We start from the raw sequence: 25,343 nt of genomic DNA on the forward strand, positions 1-25,343 counted from the left end.
TAAAAATTAAATTAAAATTAAAACGGAACAGTCTTTAACGCCATCAGTTATTATATTTTCTTTATTTTGGTTGTGTTCAAACCGTAAAAAACATCATTTGGCTATCTTGTATATGGGAAATAGTAAATTTAAATTCTATTTGAATAATAGATAACAGTAATAGAGTGAGATATAATTAATTTTTTTAAAAACAATTCACAAGAAAAATTTTAAAAATAATTTACAGTACATCAAATGAACTTCAAACATTAAATTGGAATCAAATCGGACAATGCTATAATGATTAATTGTTCTATTTTCTTAACCCTAATTATGTCCAAAATTTAAAAAGGATCATTTGAGTCATCTTGTATAACCTAAATATTAATTTTAAAATAAATTTGAATACTAGATAACCGTAATTGAGTGAGATATGACCATTTTTTTAAACACATTACATAAAACTATTTTTAAAAATCATTTAGGGTTAATCAAATTATATCTAAAAATTAAATTAAAATTAATTCGGAACAATCGCCAACGCTATTAGTTATTACATTTTCTTAACTCTGGTTGTGTTCAAACCGTAAAAACCATCATTTGCCTATTTTGTATATGCGAAATAGTAAATTTAAATTATATTCGAATAATAGATAACAGTAAAAGAGTGAGATATAATTATTTTTTTTAAAAACAATTCATAAGAAAAAATTTAAAAATAATTTACAGTACATTAAATGAACTTCAGAAATTTAATTGGAATCAAATCGGACAATGCTGTAATGATTAATTGTTCTATTTTCTTAACCCTGGTTATGTCCAAAACTTTAATTTGAGTCATCTTGTATAACCTACATATTAATTTTAAAATAAATTTGAATAATAGATAACCGTAATTGAGTGAGATATGACTTTTTTTTTTTAACACGATACATCAAAATATTTTTAAAAATCATTTAGGGTTAATCAAATTGTATCTAAAAATTGAATTAAAATTAAATCGGAACAATCGCCAACGCTATTAATTATTATATTTTCTTTACTCTGGTTGTGTTCAAACCGTAAAAAACATCATTTGGCTATCTCGTATATGCGAAATAGTAAACATAAATTATATTCGAATAATAGATAACAGTAATAGTGTGAAATATGCTTATTTTTTTTAAAAACAATTCATCAGAAAAATTTTAAAAATAATTTACAGTATATTATATGAACATAAAAAATTAAATTGGAGTCAAATCGGACAATGCTATAATGATTAATTGTTCTACTTTCTTAACCCTGGTTATGTCCAAAACTTAAAAAGGATCATTTGGGTGATCTTGTATAACCTAAATATGAATTTTAAAATAAATTTGAATAATAGATAACCGTAATTGCGTGAGATATGACTATTTTTTTTAAACACAATCCATCAAAATATTTTTAAAAATCATTTAGGGTTAATCAAATTATATCTAAAAATTAAATCGAAACAATCGTTAACGCTATTAGTTATTACATTTTCTTAACTCTGGTTGTGTTCAAACCGTAAAAAACATCATTTGGCTATCTCGTATATGCGAAATAGTAAACATAAATTATATTCGAATAAAAGATAACAGTAATAGTGTGAAATATGATTATTTTTTTTAAAAAACAATACATCAGAAAAATTTTAAAAATACAGTACATCAAATGAACATCAAAAATTAAATCGAAGTCAAATTGGACAATGCTATAATGATTAATTGTCCTATTTTCTTAACCCTGGTTATGTCCAAAACTTAAAAAGGATCATTTGGGTCATCTTGTATTACCCAAATATTAATTTTGAAATAAATTTGAATAAAAGATAACCATAATAGAGTGAGATATGACTATTTTTTTTAAACACAATCCATCAAAATATTTTTAAAAATCATTTAGGGTTAATCAAATTATATCTAAAAATTAAATCGGAACAATCGCCAACGCTATTAGTTATTACATTTTCTTAACTCTGGTTGTGTTCAAACCGTAAAAAACATCATTTGGCTACCTCGTATATGCGAAATAGTAAATTTAAATTATATTCGAATAATAGATATTAGTAATAGAGTGAGATATAATTATTTTTTTAAAAAACAATTCACAAGAAAAATTTTAAAAATAATTTACAGTACATCAAATGAACTTCAAAAATGAAACTGGACTCAAATCGGACAATGCTGTAATGATTAATTGTTCTATTTTCTTAACCCTGGTTATGTCCAAAACTTAAAAAAGATCATTTGGGTCATCTTGTATAACCTAAATATTAATTTTAAAATTAATTTGAATAATACATAACCGTAATTGAGTGAGATATGACTATTTTTTTTTAACACGATACATCAAAATATTTTTAAAAATCATTTAGTGTTAATTAAATTATATCTAAAAATTAAATCAGAACAATCGTTAACGCTATTAGTTATTACCTTTTCTTAACTCTGGTTGTGTTCAAACCGTAAAAACCATTATTTGGCTATTTTGTATATGCGAAATAGTAAATTTAAATTATATTCGAATAATAGATAACAGTAAAAGAGTGAGATATAATAATTTTTTTTAAAAACAATTCATAAGAAAAAATTTAAAAATAATTTACAGTACATTAAATGAACTTCAGAAATTTAATTGGAATCAAATCGGACAATGCTGTAATGATTAATTGTTTTATTTTCTTTACCCTGGTTATGTCCAAAACTTAAAAAAGATCATTTGGGTCATCTTGTATAACCTAAATATTAATTTTAAAATAAATTTGAATAATAGGTAACCGTAATTGAATTAGATATGATTATTTTTTTTAAACACAATACATTAAAATATGTTTAAAAATCATTTAGGGTTAATCAAATTATATCTAAAAATTAAATCGGAACAATCGTTAACGCTATTAGTAATTATATTTTTTCAATTCTAGTTGTGTTCAAACTGTAAAAAGCATCATTTGGCTATCTTGTATATGCGAAATAGTAAATTTAAGTTATATTCGAATAATAGATAACAGTAATAGAGTGAGATATAATTTTTTTTAAAAAACAATTGATAAGAAAAATTTTAAAAATAATTTGCAGTCCATCAAATGAACTTCAAAGATTAAATTGGAATCAAATAGGACAATGCTATAATGATTAATTGTTCTATTTTCTTAACCCTGGTTATGTCCAAAACTTAAAAAGGATCATTTGAGTCATCTTGTATAACCTACATATTAATTTTAAAATAAATTTGAATAATGGATAACCGTAATTGAGTGAGATATGACTATTTTTTTTAAACACAATACATCAAAATATTTTTAAGTCATTTAGGGTTAGTTAAATTATATCTAAAAATTAAATTAAAATTAAAACGGAACAGTCTTTAACGCTATCAGTTATTATATTTTCTTTATTTTGGTTGTGTTCAAACCGTAAAAAACATCATTTGGCTATCTTGTATATGGGAAATAGTAAATTTAAATTCTATTCGAATAATAGATAACAGTAGTAGAGTGAGATATAATTATTTTTTTTAAAAACAATTCACAAGAAAAATTTTAAAAATAATTTACAGTACATCAAATGAACTTCAAACATTTAATTGGAATCAAATCGGACAATGCTATAATGATTAATTTTTCTACTTTCTTAACCCTGGTTATGTCCAAAATTTAAAAAGGATCATTTGAGTCATCTTGTATAACCTAAATATTAATTTTAAAATAAATTTGAATACTAGATAACCGTAATTGAGTGAGATATGACCATTTTTTTAAACACATTACATAAAACTATTTTTAAAAATCATTTAGGGTTAATCAAATTATATCTAAAAATTAAATTAAAATTAATTCGGAACAATCGCCAACGCTATTAGTTATTACATTTTCTTAACTCTGGTTGTGTTCAAACCGTAAAAACCATCATTTGGCTATTTTGTATATGCGAAATAGTAAATTTAAATTATATTCGAATAATAGATAACAGTAAAAGAGTGAGATATAATTATTTTTTTTAAAAACAATTCATAAGAAAAAATTAAAAAATAATTTACAGTATATTAAATGAACTTCAGAAATTTAATTGGAATCAAATCGGACAATGCTGTAATGATTAATTGTTCTATTTTCTTTACCCTGGTTATGTCCAAAACTTAAAAAAGATCATTTGGGTCTTCTTGTATAACCTAAATATTAATTTTAAAATAAATTTGAATAATAGGTAACCGTAATTGAATGAGATATGATTATTTTTTTTAAACCCAATACATCAAAATAATTTAAAAAATTATTCAGGGTTTATCAAATTATATCTAAAAATTGAATTAAAATTAAATCGGAACAATCGCCAACCCTATTAGTTATTACATTTTCTTATTTTGGACTTTATTATTATTGGACAATGCTATAATGATTAATTATAGACGGTCTCGTCTCGTAAATAAATGTCTTGTAGTACCTATGCGTAGCCCGGTTTCATCACTATATTCAAAGCAAAAACCCGCCCTCCCCGCCGTCCCCTACATGTCACATGCATCCCAATACACCCATTAGTCTATTGCTTAGTGCCGGTGAGATCACGTCTCCGCGTTTCCCCGTCCGAATTTTGTTTTACGTTTTTTGAATAGTGATAATGGCTTCTCCAAAACCCCGTCATTCTTCTGGAGATCGCGGTGTTTTGTCGGATATTCTTAAATCGGTAAAATCTTTAGATAAAAGATTGCGGAAAATTAAAGATAAAAAGAGGTATGGAAGCCGATCTAGAGCAATTAGTCAGCGGAATCGTTCCAATTCACGGCATGTCTCGTCATCGCCCGAGAGTTTTTATCGGCGATACTTTAGGCCAAAATCCCGTGTCTACTCGAGACGTCGCCGTATTTTATCGTCTTCTTCTTCTAGCTCGGGCTCAGACAATTCTCGGTCCCCTTCTAATCGTTATCAGGAGAGGAGAGACCGGAGGGGGAGGGGTACACCACCCCTCAGTGTGGAGGTAGAAGTACCGCATTTTGATGTTTCTGTATTTCTCTTATCGGGACCCATTTTGCTTATGCCTCAGTGACGGGGCGGTGATATCGACAGTGAGTTCTTTATCACCTCATCATAGGAATGGGATGCGGCAGATTTAAGCCCCAGGGATGGGGTAGCGATAAGGATAGTGAATTCTTAATCGTTTCTATGCTGCCTAACAGTAGAAGAATATAATACGTTGATCATTTATTTTATTGGGGTGTATTTTAACTCCCTTTTTCCTCTATCGTTATGTTACTTTTATGCTACTACCGATTGTTTTGGATATGGGGCACGATTCTGTTCAGGTTCCTGAAAATAGAGACTTACAGTCTCTTTTGGGTGACGAGTGTGTCACCCCGACCCCTTTTGCAGCTCCGCTTCACAATGATATCGCAACTTGTTGGGATTGTATATTGAGGAAAGGTTTGGACCCGGATAAGCGAGCAGAAGTAATGCTCAAATATTCCCCTCCCGAGAACTGCAAAAATGTTATTCTTCCTATTCTTAATCTTCATGTCAAGCGGCGTTGTCTGAATCTAATGAAAAAAGGGATGCTCGTCTAGCCAATTTGCAGAAGCAGGTTGGGGGATATCTGCTATAGGTAAAGTTCTCTCGTGCCTTTATCAAAAAGGCGAGGAGGGGGATAAAGAGAATATACAGGTGCTTAGTGATGCTGGTCGCCTTTTGTCCGATGTACATTACCAGAAGACTACATCTCGCAGAGAACTGGTTTTGTTAAATATTAACAAGGACTTGAGGGACACCCTCGCTAACTCTTCTCCAGGCGAGTTGCTGTTTGGATCGAATCTGGAGGATGTTATAAAGGCTAAGAAGACCATTGACCTTTCAAGTCAAGGTTATTAAGAGGCCGCCTCAATCTGTAGTTACCAAACCTTTAAACTACTACCGTCCATTCAAGTCGAATCGAGGAGCATTCCGGAGTGGACAGCAATTGCGTCAAGCTCCTCGCTCAGGACAGCTAGACAAGACCCAACTGTTCAAGAGGAAACAGAATCAGTGGCAAAGTAGGGACAGATACCGTTAGAGGCGAGTAAACATGCTGGTCGTTTAAGATTTTTTGTTAATAGATGGAAAAGATTTACCAATGATACATTCAGTTTATCTTGGTTGTCGGGATATATGATCCCTCTTATTAGTACCCCAAAACAAATCACTGTATGTGGGGAGACCCGTTGGTCTAATACTGAGAAAGTGTTAATAAGGAAATCAATAAATGATCTCTCATTATCAGGCGCTGTAAGTCGCGCATCTGAATGTTCGAACCAATTCATATCTAAAATATTTCTTGTTCCTAAATCGGATGGATCGTATAGACTGGTGGTAAATTTAAAGAATTTTAATAGCTATGTTCATACTAAACATTTTAAGATTGAGGATATTAATAAAACCTAATTGCTTTATGGCAACAGTTGACCTTAAAGACGCCTATTTGCTTGTACCTGTGAATAAGCGTCATAGAAAATACTTGAGGTTTGTCTTTGAGGGTGTACTATATGAGTACAATGCCTTGCCTTTTGGACTTAATGACGCCCCATTTGTTTTTACTAAATTAATGAAGCCGGTTGTGTCGGCATTACGGGAACAAGGTTTTATGTCGAGTTTATGTTAGAGCTACGGTTAGCTTGCTGGATCACCTTGGTTTAATTAATTATAAAAAAAAAAAAAAAAAGTATTTTAACCCCTTCGCAATGTTGCTCTTATCTAGGCTTCTCTTATAATTCTTGCACTATGACGATATGCCCTACAGACAAGAAACGTCAGTATTTAATAGACTGTGTCCAATCATTTTTTCGTAGAGAGTCTTGTAAAATAAGAGAATTTTCTCAATTGATAGGAAAACTAGTTGCGGTTTGCCCAGGAGTTAAATACGGTTTTCTTTTTACCAAGATTTTAGAGAGGGGAAAATGTTTAGCTCTTAAAAGAACCAAAGGCAATTATAATGCGATAATGGTTTTGCCTAAATTCGTCTTTGTTGAATTAAAATGGTGTACCTGAAATAAAATACAGCACCTTCCAAGGGCATCAAATTGTAACCGTTTTAATTCATATTGCATGGAAATATTCTCGGACGCTTCTTTGACGGGTTGGGGAATTTATTGTAACGGTTTAAATAGCAACCATGGCCTATGGTCGGATTCTGAGGTAAAAAATCACATTAATTTTTTGGAACTGTTAGCCTTATTTTTTGGTCTGAAATATTACGCGAGTCACCTTCATAATTGCAACATTTTATGCAGAGTGGACAACACTACTGCCTTGTCATACGCTAATCGTATGGGTAGTATTCAACACCCTAAGTTAAACGCCCTATCAAGGCAGATTTGGCAATGGTAAAAATCATTTAGGTTTAATCAAATTATATTTAAAAATTGAATTAAAATTAAATCGGAACAATCGCCAACGCTATTAGTTATTATATTTTCTTAACTCTGGTTGTGTCCAAAACTTAAAAATGATCATTTGGGTGATCCTGTATAACCTAAATATGAATTTTAAAATAAATTTGAATAATAGATAACCGTAATTGGGTGAGATATGACTATTTTTTTTAAACACAATCCATCAAAATATTTTTAAAAATCATTTAGGGTTATTCAAATTATATCTAAAAATTAAATCGAAACAATCGTTAACGCTATTAGTTATTATATTTTCTTTACTCTGGTTGTGTTCAAACCGTAAAAAACATTATTTGGCTATCTCGTATATGCGAAATAGTAAACATAAATTATATTCGAATAATAGATAACAGTAATAGTGTGAAATATGATTATTTTTTTTAAAAACAATACATCAGAAAAATTTAAAAAATAATTTACAGTATATTAAATGAACATCAAAAATTAAATTGGAGTCAAATCGGACAATGCTATAATGATTAATTGTTCTATTTTCTTAACCCTGGTTATGTCCAAAACTTAAAAAGGATCATTTGGGTCATCTTGTATAACCTAAATATGAATTTTAAAATACATTTGAATAATAGATAACCGTAATTGGGTGAGATATGACTATTTTTTTTAAACACAATCCATCAAAATATTTTTAAAAATCATTTAGGGTTAATCAAATTATATCTGAAAATTGAATTAAAATTAAATCGGAACAATCGCCAACGCTATTAGTTATTATATTTTCTTTACTCTGGTTGTGTTCAAACCGTAAAAAACATCTTTTGGCTATCTCGTATATGCGAAATAGTAAACATAAATTATATTCGAATAATAGATAACAGTAATAGTGTGAAATATGATTATTTTTTTTAAAAACAATACATCAGAAAAATAATTTACAGTATATCAAATAAACATGAAAAATTAAATTGGAGTCAAATCGGACAATGCTATAATGATTAATTGTTTTATTTTCTTAACCCTGGTTATGTCCAAAACTTAAAATGGATCATTTGGGTCATCTTGTATAACCTAAATATTCATTGTAAAATAAATTTGAATAATAGATAACCGTAATTGGGTGAGATATGACTATTTTTTTTAAACACAATCCAACAAAATATTTTTAAAAATCATTTAGGGTTAATCAAATTATATCTAAAAATTGAATTAAAATTATACTCTATTTCAGAAGTGTGTAGAGCAATAAAACCTCATTAGGTATGCAAAAGTGGTACCTGGTGATCCACCAATATTTTATGCCACTACCTTAGTTGGGTATTAGTTTCAATGTAAAATTCTTTCTTTTCGTTGATTGCAGGTAGTGCCACCCGGTTTTGGGTCAATTTATGAGTTTTGCCCATTGTTACCCACTGATTAACATTGAAAACGGTTCGCCAAAGGCGTGCAACTGGGACTTGTTTTTTACCTTATAATTAATGTACTTAAATGCTATTTTATTTTAGAAAGTTACTTTTGTTTAAATGGAATAATATATTTTTTTCACAAATTGATTGAACATAATATGTAGAGTAAAACAGTTGAAAATGTCACTTTTGGATCTGGCACTTTTTGAACAGTGTATAACAATTTTAAATTATAATAGATTGTAGTCTTCTGACTGTCATCACCTCTTGACATTATAATTAAAGGATCGACTGTCTGATCGATGAGGTTGTCAAGATCCCACATTTTGTCCTCTTGCTTAATTACATGCTGGACTGCTTTTCGCCAATTCTCTGGTGTCGCTTCCGTAATGGCTTGATCAAACAGTAGCTTAACATCTTTCATTTTAAAAGTCGGGTTTTGTCTTGCTACAAATCCTTTTACCTGCGCCCATATCAGTTCTATAGGATTTAGTTCGCAATGATATGGCGGTAAGCGCAGTACAGTTATATTATATTTTTCGGCTATATCTTCCACGGCGTATTTCATGAAACGAGTTTTGTGTAAGTTTGCTATTGCCAGCAGTTCTTTTTTTATCAAATTTGCTTCAAACGCAATACCTTTTGCAGTCAGCCAATCGATAATTTCTTGCTTTCTCCAACTTGAAGTTGGCGTCTTCTCTATTCGCCGTGAATGATAGCTTGCGTTATCCATAACCACCACCGAATTAGCCGGAAGAAATTTTATCATTTCACCAAAATAGTCCTCGAAAACGTCTGAGTTCATGTCTTCATGGTAATCTCCTGTGCGAGTCGACTCAAAGGTTAGCAGACCTTCTTTTAAAAATCCCTCTTCGCTTCCAATATATGTGATTATAAGTCTTTTTCCTTTTCCCGAAGGTACTTTAATACCCGTAGACAGGCCTTCTATGAAAGCTTGGCGAGCACTGGTTATATTTTTGTCTTGCCACATTTTTTGGACTATACAACCTTCGTTAATCCACGTCTCATCAAGATAAAAAACTTTCTTTTGCTCCCTGCGGTACTGCTTGATACTTCTCAAGTATTGTCGTCTCCAACAAACAATTTCGTCGCTCTCCAGTAAAAGTGCTTTGCGGTTATGCTTTTCCCAGGCAAAATCCATATTTTTTGAAGTTTTCCATAAAAGTTTTCTACTTATCAAGGGAATACTGTCATCTCGGCCAAGCTCCATTAAAATTTTGTCTAGGGTGGGTATTTCCTTTTTAAAATAAAAAGAGTGAACTTTTCTTCGGATTATACATTTAGCATTTTCATCAAGGACTTTTGTAGGTCGTCCTGGCTTTTGCTTGGGAGATTCCACTTGACCTGCTACTTTTCTTTCCCGCAACAATTTGAAAATGGTGGACTTTCCAATTCCACTCATTCGAGAACATTTTTCAACAATTTCTTGCACAGTAAAACTAGGGTAATCGTGTTTTATGCAATCATGTACATTTAAAATAATAACCTTTTCACTCAGCGATAGTGGAGAATTTTTAGTACATCTTTTCGTTGGACTGAATACCTCCATTTTTTAAATATTGGGATAATAATATTGTGATTACACTACAGCGTAGCAGTGACTACTAACGTTTAAAATATGATTTAAAAGTATTTATAGTCTGTATATATTACCTGACCCCATTTTTGCATGTTACAAAGCGTTAAAAGATAGGTACCTATACAAAAGGATTAAAAGTATTTAATCTCTTTCAAAATAAAGGCATTTAATCCGTGAAAATAAGTACCTGCGCCTATGAACTACCACGAAATGTAGCCAAACAGAACGGAATCCCCAGTTTATTGCTCTATACACTTCTGAAATAGAGTATAAATCGGAACAATCGCCAACGCTATTAGTTATTATATTTTCTTTACTCTGGTTGTGTTCAAACCGTAAAAAACATCATTTGGCTATCTCGTATATGCGAAATTGTAAACATAAATTATATTCGAATAATAGATAACAGTAATAGTGTGAAATATGATTATTTTTTTTAAAAACAATACATCAGAAAAATTTTAAAAATAATTTACAGTATATCAAATAAACATGAAAAATTAAATTGGAGTCAAATCGGACAATGCTATAATGATTAATTGTTCTATTTTCTTAACCCTGGTTATGTCCAAAACTTAAAAAGGATCATTTGGGTCATCTTGTATAACCTAAATATGAATAATAAAATAAATTTGAATAATAGATAACCGTAATTGGGTGAGATATGACTATTTTTTTTAAACACAATCCATCAAAATATTTTTAAAAATCATTTAGGGTTAATCAAATTATATCTGAAAATTGAATTAAAATTAAATCGGAACAATCGCCAACGCTATTAGTTATTATATATTCTTTACTCTGGTTGTGTTCAAACCGTAAAAACATCATTTGGCTATCTCGTATATGCGAAATAGTAAACATAAATTATATTCGAATAATAGATAACAGTAATAGTGTGAAATATGATTATTTTTTTTAAAAACAATACATCAGAAAAATAATTTACAGTATATCAAATAAACATGAAAAATTAAATTGGAGTCAAATCGGACAATGCTATAATGATTAATTGTTTTATTTTCTTAACCCTGGTTATGTCCAAAACTTAAAATGGATCATTTGGGTCATCTTGTATAACCTAAATATTCATTGTAAAATAAATTTGAATAATAGATAACCGTAATTGAGTGAGATATGACTATTTTTTTAAAACAATCCATAAAACTATTTTTAAAAATCATTTAGGTTTAATCAAATTATATTTAAAAATTGAATTAAAATTAAATCGGAACAATCGCCAACGCTATTAGTTATTATATTTTCTTAACTCTGGTTGTGTCCAAAACTTAAAAATGATCATTTGGGTGATCTTGTATAACCTAAATATGAATTTTAAAATAAATTTGAATAATAGATAACCGTAATTGGGTGAGATATGACTATTTTTTTTAAACACAATCCATCAAAATATTTTTAAAAATCATTTAGGGTTAATCAAATTATATCTAAAAATTAAATCGAAACAATCGTTAACGCTATTAGTTATTACATTTTCTTAACTCTGGTTGTGTTCAAACCGTAAAAAACATCATTTGGCTATCTCGTATATGCGAAATAGTAAACATAAATTATATTCGAATAAGAGATAACAGTAATAGTGTGAAATATGATTATTTTTTTTAAAAACAATACATCAGAAAAATTTTAAAAATAATTTACAGTATATTAAATGAACATCAAAAATTAAATTGGAGTCAAATCGGCAATGCTATAATGATTAATTGTTCTATTTTCTTAACCCTGGTTATGTCCAAAACTTAAAAAGGATCATTTGGGTCATCTTGTATTACCCAAATATTAATTTTGAAATAAATTTGAATAAAAGATAACCATAATAGAGTGAGATATGACTATTTTTTTTAAACACAATCCATCAAAATATTTTTAAAAATCATTTAGGGTTAATCAAATTATATCTAAAAATTAAATCGGAACAATCGCCAACGCTATTAGTTATTACATTTTCTTAACTCTGGTTGTGTTCAAACCGTAAAAAACATCATTTGGCTACCTCGTATATGCGAAATAGTAAATTTAAATTATATTCGAATAATAGATAACAATAATAGTGTGAAATATGATTATTTTTTTTAAAAACAATACATCAGAAAAATTTTAAAAATAATTTACAGTATATCAAATAAATATGAAAAATTAAATTGGAGTCAAATCGGACAATGCTATAATGATTAATTGTTTTATTTTCTTAACCCTGGTTATGTCCAAAACTTAAAATGGATCATTTGGGTCATCTTGTATAACCTAAATATTCATTGTAAAATAAATTTGAATAATAGATAACCGTAATTGAGTGAGATATGACTATTTTTTTAAAACAATCCATAAAACTATTTTTAAAAATCATTTAGGTTTAATCAAATTATATTTAAAAATTGAATTAAAATTAAATCGGAACAATCGCCAACGCTATTAGTTATTATATTTTCTTAACTCTGGTTGTGTCCAAAACTTAAAAAGGATCATTTGGGTGATCTTGTATAACCTAAATATGAATTTTAAAATAAATTTGAATAATAGATAACCGTAATTGGGTGAGATATGACTATTTTTTTTAAACACAATCCATCAAAATATTTTTAAAAATCATTTAGGGTTAATCAAATTATATCTAAAAATTGAATTAAAATTAAATCGGAACAAATCGCCAACGCTATTAGTTATTATATTTTCTTAACTCTGGTTGTGTTCAAACCGTAAAAAACATCATTTGGCTATCTCGTATATGCCAAAGAGTAAACATAAATTATATTCGAATAATAGATAACAGTAATAGTGTGAAATATGCTTATTTTTTTTAAAAACAATACATCAGAAAAATTTTAAAAATAATTTATAGTATATTAAATGAACATAAAAAATTAAATTGGAGTCAAATCGGACAATGCTATTATGATTAATTGTCCTACTTTCTTAACCCTGGTTATGTCCAAAACTTAAAAAGGATCATTTGGGTGATCTTGTATAACCTAAATATGAATTTGAATAATAGATAACCGTAATTGCGTGAGATATGACTATTTTTTTTAAACACAATCCATCAAAATATTTTTAAAAATCATTTAGGGTTAATCAAATTATATCTAAAAATTAAATCGAAACAATCGTTAACGCTATTAGTTATTACATTTTCTTAACTCTGGTTGTGTTTAAACCGTAAAAAACATCATTTGGCTATCTCGTATATGCGAAATAGTAAACATAAATTATATTCGAATAATAGATAACAGTAATAGTGTGAAATATGATTATTTTTTTTAAAAACAATACATCAGAAAAATTTTAAAAATAATTTACAGTATATTAAATGAACATCAAAAATTAAATTGGGGTCAAATCGGACAATGCTATAATGATTAATTGTTCTATTTTCTTAACCCTGGTTATGTCCAAAACTTAAAAAGGATCATTTGGGTCATCTTGTATTACCCAAATATTAATTTTGAAATAAATTTAAATAAAAGATAACCATAATAGAGTGAGATATGACTATTTTTTTTAAACACAATCCATCAAAATGTTTTTAAAAATCATTTAGGGTTAATCAAATTATATCTAAAAATTAAATCGGCACAATCGCCAACGCTATTATTTATTATATTTTCTTAATATTTTTCTTTATATTTTCTGGTTGTGTTTAAACCGTAAAAAACATCATTTGGCTATCTCGTATATGCGAAATAGTAAATGTAAATTTTATTCGAATAATAGATAACAGTAATAGTGTGAAATATGAATATTTTTTTTTTAAAAAATACATCAGAAAAATTTTAAAAATAATTTACAGTACATCAAATGAACATCAAAAATTAAATCGAAGTCAAATTGGACAATGCTATAATGATTAATTGTTCTATTTTCTTAACCCTGCTTATGTCCAAAACTTAAAAAGGATCATTTGGGTCATCTTGTATTACCCAAATATTAATTTTGAAATAAATTTGAATAAAAGATAACCATAATAGAGTGAGATATGACTATTTTTTTTAAACACAATCCATCAAAATATTTTTAAAAATCATTTAGGGTTAATCAAATTATATCTAAAAATTAAATCGAAACAATCGTTAACGCTATTAGTTATTACATTTTCTTAACTCTGGTTGTGTTTAAACCGTAAAAAACATCATTTGGCTATCTCGTATATGCGAAATAGTAAACATAAATTATATTCGAATAATAGATAACAGTAATAGTGTGAAATATGATTATTTTTTTTAAAAACAATACATCAGAAAAATTTTAAAAATAATTTACAGTATATTAAATGAACATCAAAAATTAAATTGGGGTCAAATCGGACAATGCTATAATGATTAATTGTTCTATTTTCTTAACCCTGGTTATGTCCAAAACTTAAAAAGGATCATTTGGGTCATCTTGTATTACCCAAATATTAATTTTGAAATAAATTTGAATAAAAGATAACCATAATAGAGTGAGATATGACTATTTTTTTTAAACACAATCCATCAAAATGTTTTTAAAAATCATTTAGGGTTAATCAAATTATATCTAAAAATTAAATCGGCACAATCGCCAACGCTATTATTTATTATATTTTCTTAATATTTTTCTTTATATTTTCTGGTTGTGTTCAAACCGTAAAAAACATCATTTGGCTATCTCGTATATGCGAAATAGTAAATGTAAATTATATTCGAATAATAGATAACAGTAATAGTGTGAAATATGAATATTTTTTTTTTAAAAAATACATCAGAAAAATTTTAAAAATAATTTACAGTACATCAAATGAACATCAAAAATTAAATCGAAGTCAAATTGGACAATGCTATAATGATTAATTGTTCTATTTTCTTAACCCTGCTTATGTCCAAAACTTAAAAAGGATCATTTGGGTCATCTTGTATTACCCAAATATTAATTTTGAAATAAATTTGAATAAAAGATAACCATAATAGAGTGAGATATGACTATTTTTTTTAAACACAATCCATCAAAATATTTTTAAAAATCATTTAGGGTTAATCAAATTATATTTAAAAATTGAATTAAAATTAAATCGGAACAATCGCCAACGCTATTAGTTATTATATTTTCTTAACTCTGGTTGTGTTCAAACCGTAAAAAACATCATTTGGCTATCTCGTATATGCGAAATAGTAAATGTAAATTATATTCGAATAATAGATAACAGTATTAGTGTGAAATATGATTATTTTCTTTTAAAAACAATACATCAGAAAAATTTTAAAAATAATTTACAGTACATCAAATGAACATCAAAAATTAAATCGAAGTCAAATTGGACAATGCTATAATGATTAATTGTTCTATTTTCTTAACCCTGCTTATGTCCAAAACTTAAAAAGGATCATTTGGGTCATCTTGTATTACCCAAATATTAATTTTGAAATAAATTTGAATAAAAGATAACCGTAATAGAGTGAGATATGACTATTTTTTTTAAACACAATCCATCAAAATATTTTTAAAAATCATTTAGGGTTAATCAAATTATATCTAAAAATTAAATCGAAACAATCGTTAACGCTATTAGTTATTACATTTTCTTAACTCTGGTTGTGTTCAAACCGTAAAAAACATCATTTGGCTATCTCGTATATGCGAAATAGTAAACATAAATTATATTCGAATAATAGATAACAGTAATAGTGTGAAATATGATTATTTTTTTTATAAACAATACATCAGAAAAATTTTAAAAATAATTTACAGTATATTAAATGAACATCAAAAATTAAATTGGGGTTAATCAAATTATATCTAAAAATTGAATTAAAATTAAATCGGAACAATCGCCAACGCTATTAGTTATTATATTTTCTTAACTCTGGTTGTGTTCAAACCGTAAAAAACATCATTTGGCTATCTCGTATTTGCGAAATAGTAAATGTAAATTGTATTCGAATAATAGATAACAGTAATAGTGTGAAATATGATTATTTTTTTTTAAAAACAATACATCAGAAAAATTTTAAAAATAATTTACAGTACATCAAATGAAGATCAAAAATTGTTCTATTTTCTTAACCCTGGTTATGTCCAAAACTTAAAAAGGATCATTTGGGTCATCTTGTATAACCTAAATATGAATTTTGAAATAAATTTGAATAATAGATAACCGTAATTGGGTGAGATATGACTATTTTTTTTAAACACAATCCAACAAAATATTTTTCAAAATCATTTAGGGTTAATCAAATTATATCTAAAAATTGAATTAAAATTAAATCGGAACAATCGCCAACGCTATTAGTTATTATATTTTCTTAACTCTGGTTGTGTCCAAAACTTAAAAATGATCATTTGGGTGATCTTGTATAACCTAAATATGAACTTTAAAATAAATTTGAATAATAGATAACCGTAATTGGGTGAGATATGACTATTTTTTTTAAACACAATCCATCAAAATATTTTTAAAAATCATTTAGGGTTAATCAAATTATATCTAAAAATTAAATCGAAACAATCGTTAACGCTATTAGTTATTACATTTTCTTAACTCTGGTTGTGTTCAAACCGTAAAAAACATCATTTGGCTATCTCGTATCTGCGAAATAGTAAACATAAATTATATTCGAATAATAGATAACAGTAATAGTGTGAAATATGATTATTTTTTTTATAAACAATACATCAGAAAAATTTTAAAAATAATTTACAGTATATTAAATGAACATCAAAAATTAAATTGGGGTTAATCAAATTATATCTAAAAATTGAATTAAAATTAAATCGGAACAATCGCCAACGCTATTAGTTATTATATTTTCTTAACTCTGGTTGTGTTCAAACCGTAAAAAACATCATTTGGCTATCTCGTATATGCGAAATAGTAAATGTAAATTATATTCGAATAATAGATAACAGTAATAGTGTGAAATATGATTATTTTTTTTTAAAAACAATACATCAGAAAAATTTTAAAAATAATTTACAGTACATCAAATGAAGATCAAAAATTGTTCTATTTTCTTAACCCTAGTTATGTCCAAAACTTAAAAAGGATCATTTGGGTCATCTTGTATGACCTAAATATGAATTTTGAAATAAATTTGAATAATAGATAACCGTAATTGGGTGAGATATGACTATTTTTTTTAAACACAATCCAACAAAATATTTTTAAAAATCATTTAGGGTTAATCAAATTATATCTAAAAATTGAATTAAAATTAAATCGGAACAATCGCCAACGCTATTAGTTATTATATTTTCTTTACTCTGGTTGTGTTCAAACCGTAAAAAACATCATTTGGCTATCTCGTATATGCGAAATAGTAAACATAAATTATATTCGAATAATAGATAACAGTAATAGTGTGAAATATGATTATTTTTTTTAAAAACAATACATCAGAAAAATTTTAAAAATAATTTACAGTATATCAAATAAACATGAAAAATTAAATTGGAGTCAAATCGGACAATGCTATAATGATTAATTGTTCTATTTTCTTAACCCTGGTTATGTCCAAAACTTAAAAAGGATCATTTGGGTCATCTTGTATAACCTAAATATGAATTTTAAAATAAATTTGAATAATAGATAACCGTAATTGGGTGAGATATGACTATTTTTTTTAAATGATTAATCGTTTTATTTTCTTAACCCTGGTTATGTCCAAAACTTAAAATGGATCATTTGGGTCATCTTAAACTATTTTTAAAAATCATTTAGGTTTAATCAAATTATATTTAAAAATTGAATTAAAATTAAATCGGAACAATCGCCAACGCTATTAGTTATTATATTTTCTTAACTCTGGTTGTGTCCAAAACTTAAAAATGATCATTTGGGTGATCTTGTATAACCTAAATATGAATTTTAAAATAAATTTGAATAATAGATAACTGTAATTGGGTGAGATATGACTATTTTTTTTAAACACAATCCATCAAAATATTTTTAAAAATCATTTAGGGTTAATCAAATTATATCTAAAAATTGAATAAAAATTAAATCGGAACAATCGCCAACGCTATTAGTTATTATATTTTCTTTACTCTGGTTGTGTTCAAACCGTAAAAAACATCATTTGGCTATCTCGTATATGCGAAATAGTAAACATAAATTGTATTCGAATAATAGATAACAGTAACAGTGTGAAATATGATTATTTTTTTTAAAAACAATACATCAGAAAAATTTTAAAAATAATTTACAGTATATCAAATAAACATGAAAAATTAAATTGGAGTCAAATCGGACAATGCTATAATGATTAATTGTTTTATTTTCTTAACCCTGGTTATGTCCAAAACTTAAAATGGATCATTTGGGTCATCTTGTATAACCTAAATATTCATTGTAAAATAAATTTGAATAATAGATAACCGTAATTGAGTGAGATATGACTATTTTTTTAAAACAATCCATAAAACTATTTTTAAAAATCATTTAGGTTTAATCAAATTATATTTAAAAATTGAATTAAAATTAAATCGGAACAATCGCCAACGCTATTAGTTATTATATTTTCTTAACTCTGGTTGTGTCCAAAACTTAAAAATGATCATTTGGGTGATCTTGTATAACCTAAATATGAATTTTAAAATAAATTTGAATAATAGATAACCGTAATTGGGTGAGATATGACTATTTTTTTTAAACACAATCCATCAAAATATTTTTAAAAATCATTTAGGGTTAATCAAATTATATCTAAAAATTAAATCGAAACAATCGTTAACGCTATTAGTTATTACATTTTCTTAACTCTGGTTGTGTTCAAACCGTAAAAAACATCATTTGGCTATCTCGTATATGCGAAATAGTAAACATAAATTATATTCGAATAATAGATAACAGTAATAGCGTGAAATATGATTATTTTTTTTAAAAACAATACATCAGAAAAATTTTAAAAATAATTTACAGTATATTAAATGAACATCAAAAATTAAATTGGAGTCAAATCGGCAATGCTATAATGATTAATTGTTTTATTTTCTTAACCCTGGTTATGTCCAAAACTTAAAAAGGATCATTTGGGTCATCTTGTATTACCCAAATATTAATTTTGAAATAAATTTGAATAAAAGATAACCATAATAGAGTGAGATATGACTATTTTTTTTAAACACAATCCATCAAAATAGTTTTAAAAATCATTTAGGGTTAATCAAATTATATCTAAAAATTAAATCGGAACAATCGCCAACGCTATTAGTTATTACATTTTCTTAACTCTGGTTGTGTTCAAACCGTAAAAAACATCATTTGGCTACCTCGTATATGCGAAATAGTAAATTTAAATTACATTCGAATAATAGATAACAATAATAGTGTGAAATATGATTATTTTTTTTAAAAACAATACATCAGAAAAATTTTAAAAATAATTTACAGTATATTAAATGAACATCAAAAATTAAATTGGAGTCAAATCGGACAGTGCTATAATGATTAATTGTTCTATTTTCTTAACCCTGGTTATGTCCAAAATTTAAAAAGGATCATTTGGGTCATCTTGTATTACCCAAATATTAATTTTGAAATAAATTTGAATAAAAGATAACCATAGTAGAGTGAGATATGACTATTTTTTTAAACACAATCCATCAAAATATTTTTAAAAATCATTTAGGGTTAATCAAATTATATCTAAAAATTAAATCGAAACAATCGTTAACGCTATTAGTTATTACATTTTCTTAACTCTGGTTGTGTTCAAGCCGTAAAAAACATCATTTGGCTATCTCGTATATGCGAAATAGTAAACATAAATTATATTCGAATAATAGATAACAGTAATAGTGTGAAATATGATTATTTTTTTTAAAAACGATACATCAGAAAAATTTTAAAAATAATTTACAGTATATTAAAATGAACATCAAAAATTAAATTGGAGTCAAATCGGACAATGCTATAATGATTAATTGTTCTATTTTCTTAACCCTGGTTATGTCCAAAACTTAAAAAGGATCATTTGGGTCATCTTGTATTACCCAAATATTAATTTTGAAATAAATTTGAATAAAAGATAACCATAATAGAGTGAGATATGACTATTTTTTTTAAACACAATCCATCAAAATATTTTTAAAAATCATTTAGGGTTAATCAAATTATATCTAAAAATTAAATCGAAACAATCGTTAACGCTATTAGTTATTATATTTTCTTTACTCTGGTTGTGTTCAAACCGTAAAAAACATTATTTGGCTATCTCGTATATGCGAAATAGTAAACATAAATTATATTCGAATAATAGATAACAGTAATAGTGTGAAATATGATTATTTTTTTTAAAAACAATACATCAGAAAAATTTAAAAAATAATTTACAGTATAATAAATGAACATCAAAAATTAAATTGGAGTCAAATCGGACAATGCTATAATGATTAATTGTTCTATTTTCTTAACCCTGGTTATGTCCAAAACTTAAGAAGGATCATTTGGGTCATCTTGTATAACCTAAATATGAATTTTAAAATAAATTTGAATAATAGATAACCGTAATTGGGTGAGATATGACTATTTTTTTTAAACACAATCCATCAAAATATTTTTAAAAATCATTTAGGGTTAATCAAATTATATCTAAAAATTAAATCGAAACAATCGTTAACGCTATTAGTTATTACATTTTCTTAACTCTGGTTGTGTTCAAACCGTAAAAAATATCATTTGGCTATCTCGTATATGCGAAATAGTAAACATAAATTATATTCGAATAATAGATAACAGTAATAGTGTGAAATATGATAATTTTTTTTAAAAACAATACATCAGAAAAATTTTAAAAATAATTTACAGTATATTAAATGAACATCAAAAATTAAATTGGGGTCAAATCGGACAATGCTATAATGATTAATTGTTCTATATTCTTATGTCCAAAACTTAAAAAGGATCATTTGGGTCATCTTGTATTACCCAAATATTAATTTTGAAATAAATTTGAATAAAAGGTAACCATAATAGAGTGAGATATGACTATTTTTTTTAAACACAATCCATCAAAATGTTTTTAAAAATCATTTAGGGTTAATCAAATTGTATCTAAAAATTAAATCGGCACAATCGCCAACGCTATTATTTATTATATTTTCTTAACTCTGGTTGTGTTCAAACCGTAAAAAACATCATTTGGCTATCTCGTATATGCGAAATAGTAAATGTAAACTATATTCGAATAATAGATAACAGTAATAGTGTGAAATATGATTTTTTTTTTTTTAAAACAATACATCAGAAAAATTTTAAAAATAATTTACAGTACATCAAATGAACATCAAAAATTAAATCGAAGTCAAATTGGACAATGCTATAATGATTAATTGTTCTATTTTCTTAACCCTGCTTATGTCCAAAACTTAAAAAGGATCATTTGGGTCATCTTGTATTACCCAAATATTAATTTTGAAATAAATTTGAATAAAAGATAACCATAATAGAGTGAGTTATGACTATTTTTTTTAAACACAATCCATCAAAATATTTTTAAAAATCATTTAGGGTTAATCTAATTATATCTAAAAATTAAATCGGAACAATCGCCAACGCTATTATTTATTATATTTTCTTTACTCTGGTTGTGTTCAAACCGTAAAAAACATCATTTGGCTATCTCGTATATGCGAAATAGTAAACATAAATTATATTCGAATAATAGATAACAGTAATAGTGTGAAATATGATTATTTTTTTTAAAAACAATACATCAGAAAAATTTTAAAAATAATTTACAGTATATCAAATAAACATGAAAAATTAAATTGGAGTCAAATCGGACAATGCTATAATGATTAATTGTTTTATTTTCTTAACCCTGGTTATGTCCAAAACTTAAAATGGATCATTTGGGTCATCTTGTATAACCTAAATATTCATTGTAAAATAAATTTGAATAATAGATAACCGTAATTAAGTGAGAAATGACTATTTTTTTAAAACAACCCATAAAACTATTTTTAAAAATCATTTAGGTTTAATCAAATTATATTTAAAAATTGAATTAAAATTAAATCGGAACAATCGCCAACGCTATTAGTTATTATATTTTCTTAACTCTGGTTGTGTTCAAACCGTAAAAAACATCATTTGGCTATCTCGTATATGCGAAATAGTAAATGTAAATTATATTCGAATAATAGATAACAGTAATAGTGTGAAATATGATTATTTTTTTTTAAAAACAATACATCAGAAAAATTTTAAAAATAATTTACAGTACATCAAATGAACATCAAAAATTAAATCGAAGTCAAATTGGACAATGCTATAAAGATTAATTGTTCTATTTTCTTAACCCTGCTTATGTCCAAAACTTAAAAAGGATCATTTGGGTCATCTTGTATTACCCAAATATTAATTTTGAAATAAATTTGAATAAAAGATAACCATAATAGAGTGAGATATGACTATTTTTTTTAAACACAATCCATCAAAATATTTTTAAAAATCATTTAGGGTTAATCAAATTATATCTAAAAATTAAATCGGAACAATCGCCAACGCTATTAGTTATTATATTTTCTTTACTCTGGTTGTGTTCAAATCGTAAAAAACATCATTTGGCTATCTCGTATATGCGAAATAGTAAATGTAAATTATATTCGAATAATAGAAAACAGTAATAGTGTGAAATATGATTATTTTTTTTAAAAACAATACATCAGAAAAATTTTAAAAATAATTTACAGTATATTAAATGAACATCAAAAATTAAATTGGAGTCAAATCGGACAATGCTATAATGATTAATTGTTCTATTTTCCTAACCCTGGTTATGTCCAAAACTTAAAAAGGATCATTTGGGTCATCTTGTAGAACCTAAATATGAATTTTAAAATAAATTTGAATAATAGATAACCGTAATTGGGTGAGATATGACTATTTTTTTTAAACACAATCCATCAAAATATTTTTAAAAATCATTTAGGGTTAATCAAATTATATCTAAAAATTGAATTAAAATTAAATCGGAACAATCGCCAACGCTATTAGTTATTATATTTTCTTAACTCTGGTTGTGTTCAAACCGTAAAAAACATCATTTAGCTATCTCGTATATGCGAAATAGTAAATGTAAATTATATTCGAATAATAGATAACAGTAATAGTGTGAAATATGATTTTTTTTTAAAAACAATACATCAGAAAAATTTAAAAAATAATTTACAGTATATCAAATAAACATGAAAAATTAAATTGGAGTCAAATCGGACAATGCTATAATGATCAATTGTTTTATTCTCTTAACCCTGGTTATGTCCAAAACTTAAAATGGATCATTTGGGTGATCTTGTATAACCTAAATATGAATTTTAAAATAAATTTGAATAATAGATAACCGTAATTGGGTGAGATATGACTATTTTTTTTAAACACAATCCATCAAAATATTTTTAAAAATCATTTAGGGTTAATCAAATTATATCTAAAAATTAAATCGAAACAATCGTTAACGCTATTAGTTATTACATTTTCTTAACTCTGGTTGTGTTCAACCGTAAAAAACATCATTTGGCTACCTCGTATATGCGAAATAGTAAACATAAATTATATTCGAATAATAGATAACAGTAATAGTGTGAAATATGATTATTTTTTTTAAAAACAATACATCAGAAAAATTTTAAAAATAATTTACAGTATATTAAATGAACATCAAAAATTAAATTGGAGTCAAATCGGCAATGCTATAATGATTAATTGTTCTATTTTCTTAACCCTGGTTATGTCCAAAACTTAAAAAGGATCATTTGGGTCATCTTGTATTACCCAAATATTAATTTTGAAATAAATTTGAATAAAAGATAACCATAATATTAGTTATTACATTTTCTTAACTCTGGTTGTGTTCAACCGTAAAAAACATCATTTGGCTACCTCGTATATGCGAAATAGTAAATTTAAATTATATTCGAATAATAGATAAAAATAATAATGTGAAATAAGATTATTTTTTTTAAAAACAATACATCAGAAAAATTTTAAAAATAATTTACAGTATATCAAATAAACATGAAAAATTAAATTGGAGTCAAATCGGACAATGCTATAATGATTAATTGTTTTATTTTCTTAACCCTGGTTATGTCCAAAACTTAAAATGGATCATTTGGGTCATCTTGTATAACCTAAATATTCATTGTAAAATAAATTTGAATAATAGATAACCGTAATTGAGTGAGATATGACTATTTTTTTAAAACAATCCATAAAACTATTTTTAAAAATCATTTAGGTTTAATCAAATTATATTTAAAAATTGAATTAAAATTAAATCGGAACAATCGCCAACGCTATTAGTTATTATATTTTCTTAACTCTGGTTGTGTCCAAAACTTAAAAAGGATCATTTGGGTGATCTTGTATAACCTAAATATGAATTTTAAAATAAATTTGAATAATAGATAACCGCAATTGGTGAGATATGACTATTTTTTTTAAACACAATCCATCAAAATATTTTTAAAAATCATTTAGGGTTAATCAAATTATATCTAAAAATTGAATTAAAATTAAATCGGAACAATCGCCAACGCTATTAGTTATTATATTTTCTTAACTCTGGTTGTGTTCAAACCGTAAAAAACATCATTTGGCTATCTCGTATATGCGAAAGAGTAAACATAAATTATATTCGAATAATAGATAACAGTAATAGTGTGAAATATGCTTATTTTTTTTAAAAACAATACATCAGAAAAATTTAAAAAATAATTTACAGTATATTAAATGAACATAAAAAATTAAAAAGGAGTCAAATCGGACAATGCTATAATGATTAATTGTTCTACTTTCTTAACCCTGGTTATGTCCAAAACTTAAAAAGGATCATTTGGGTGATCTTGTATAACCTAAATATGAATTTGAATAATAGATAACCGTAATTGCGTAAGATATGACTATTTTTTTTAAACACAATCCATCAAAATATTTTTAAAAATCATTTAGGGTTAATCAAATTATATCTAAAAATTAAATCGGCACAATCGCCAACGCTATT

This window comes from Anthonomus grandis, chromosome 7, assembly GCF_022605725.1.
Source record: "Anthonomus grandis grandis chromosome 7, icAntGran1.3, whole genome shotgun sequence".
Classification (NCBI taxonomy): Eukaryota; Metazoa; Arthropoda; class Insecta; order Coleoptera; family Curculionidae; genus Anthonomus; species Anthonomus grandis.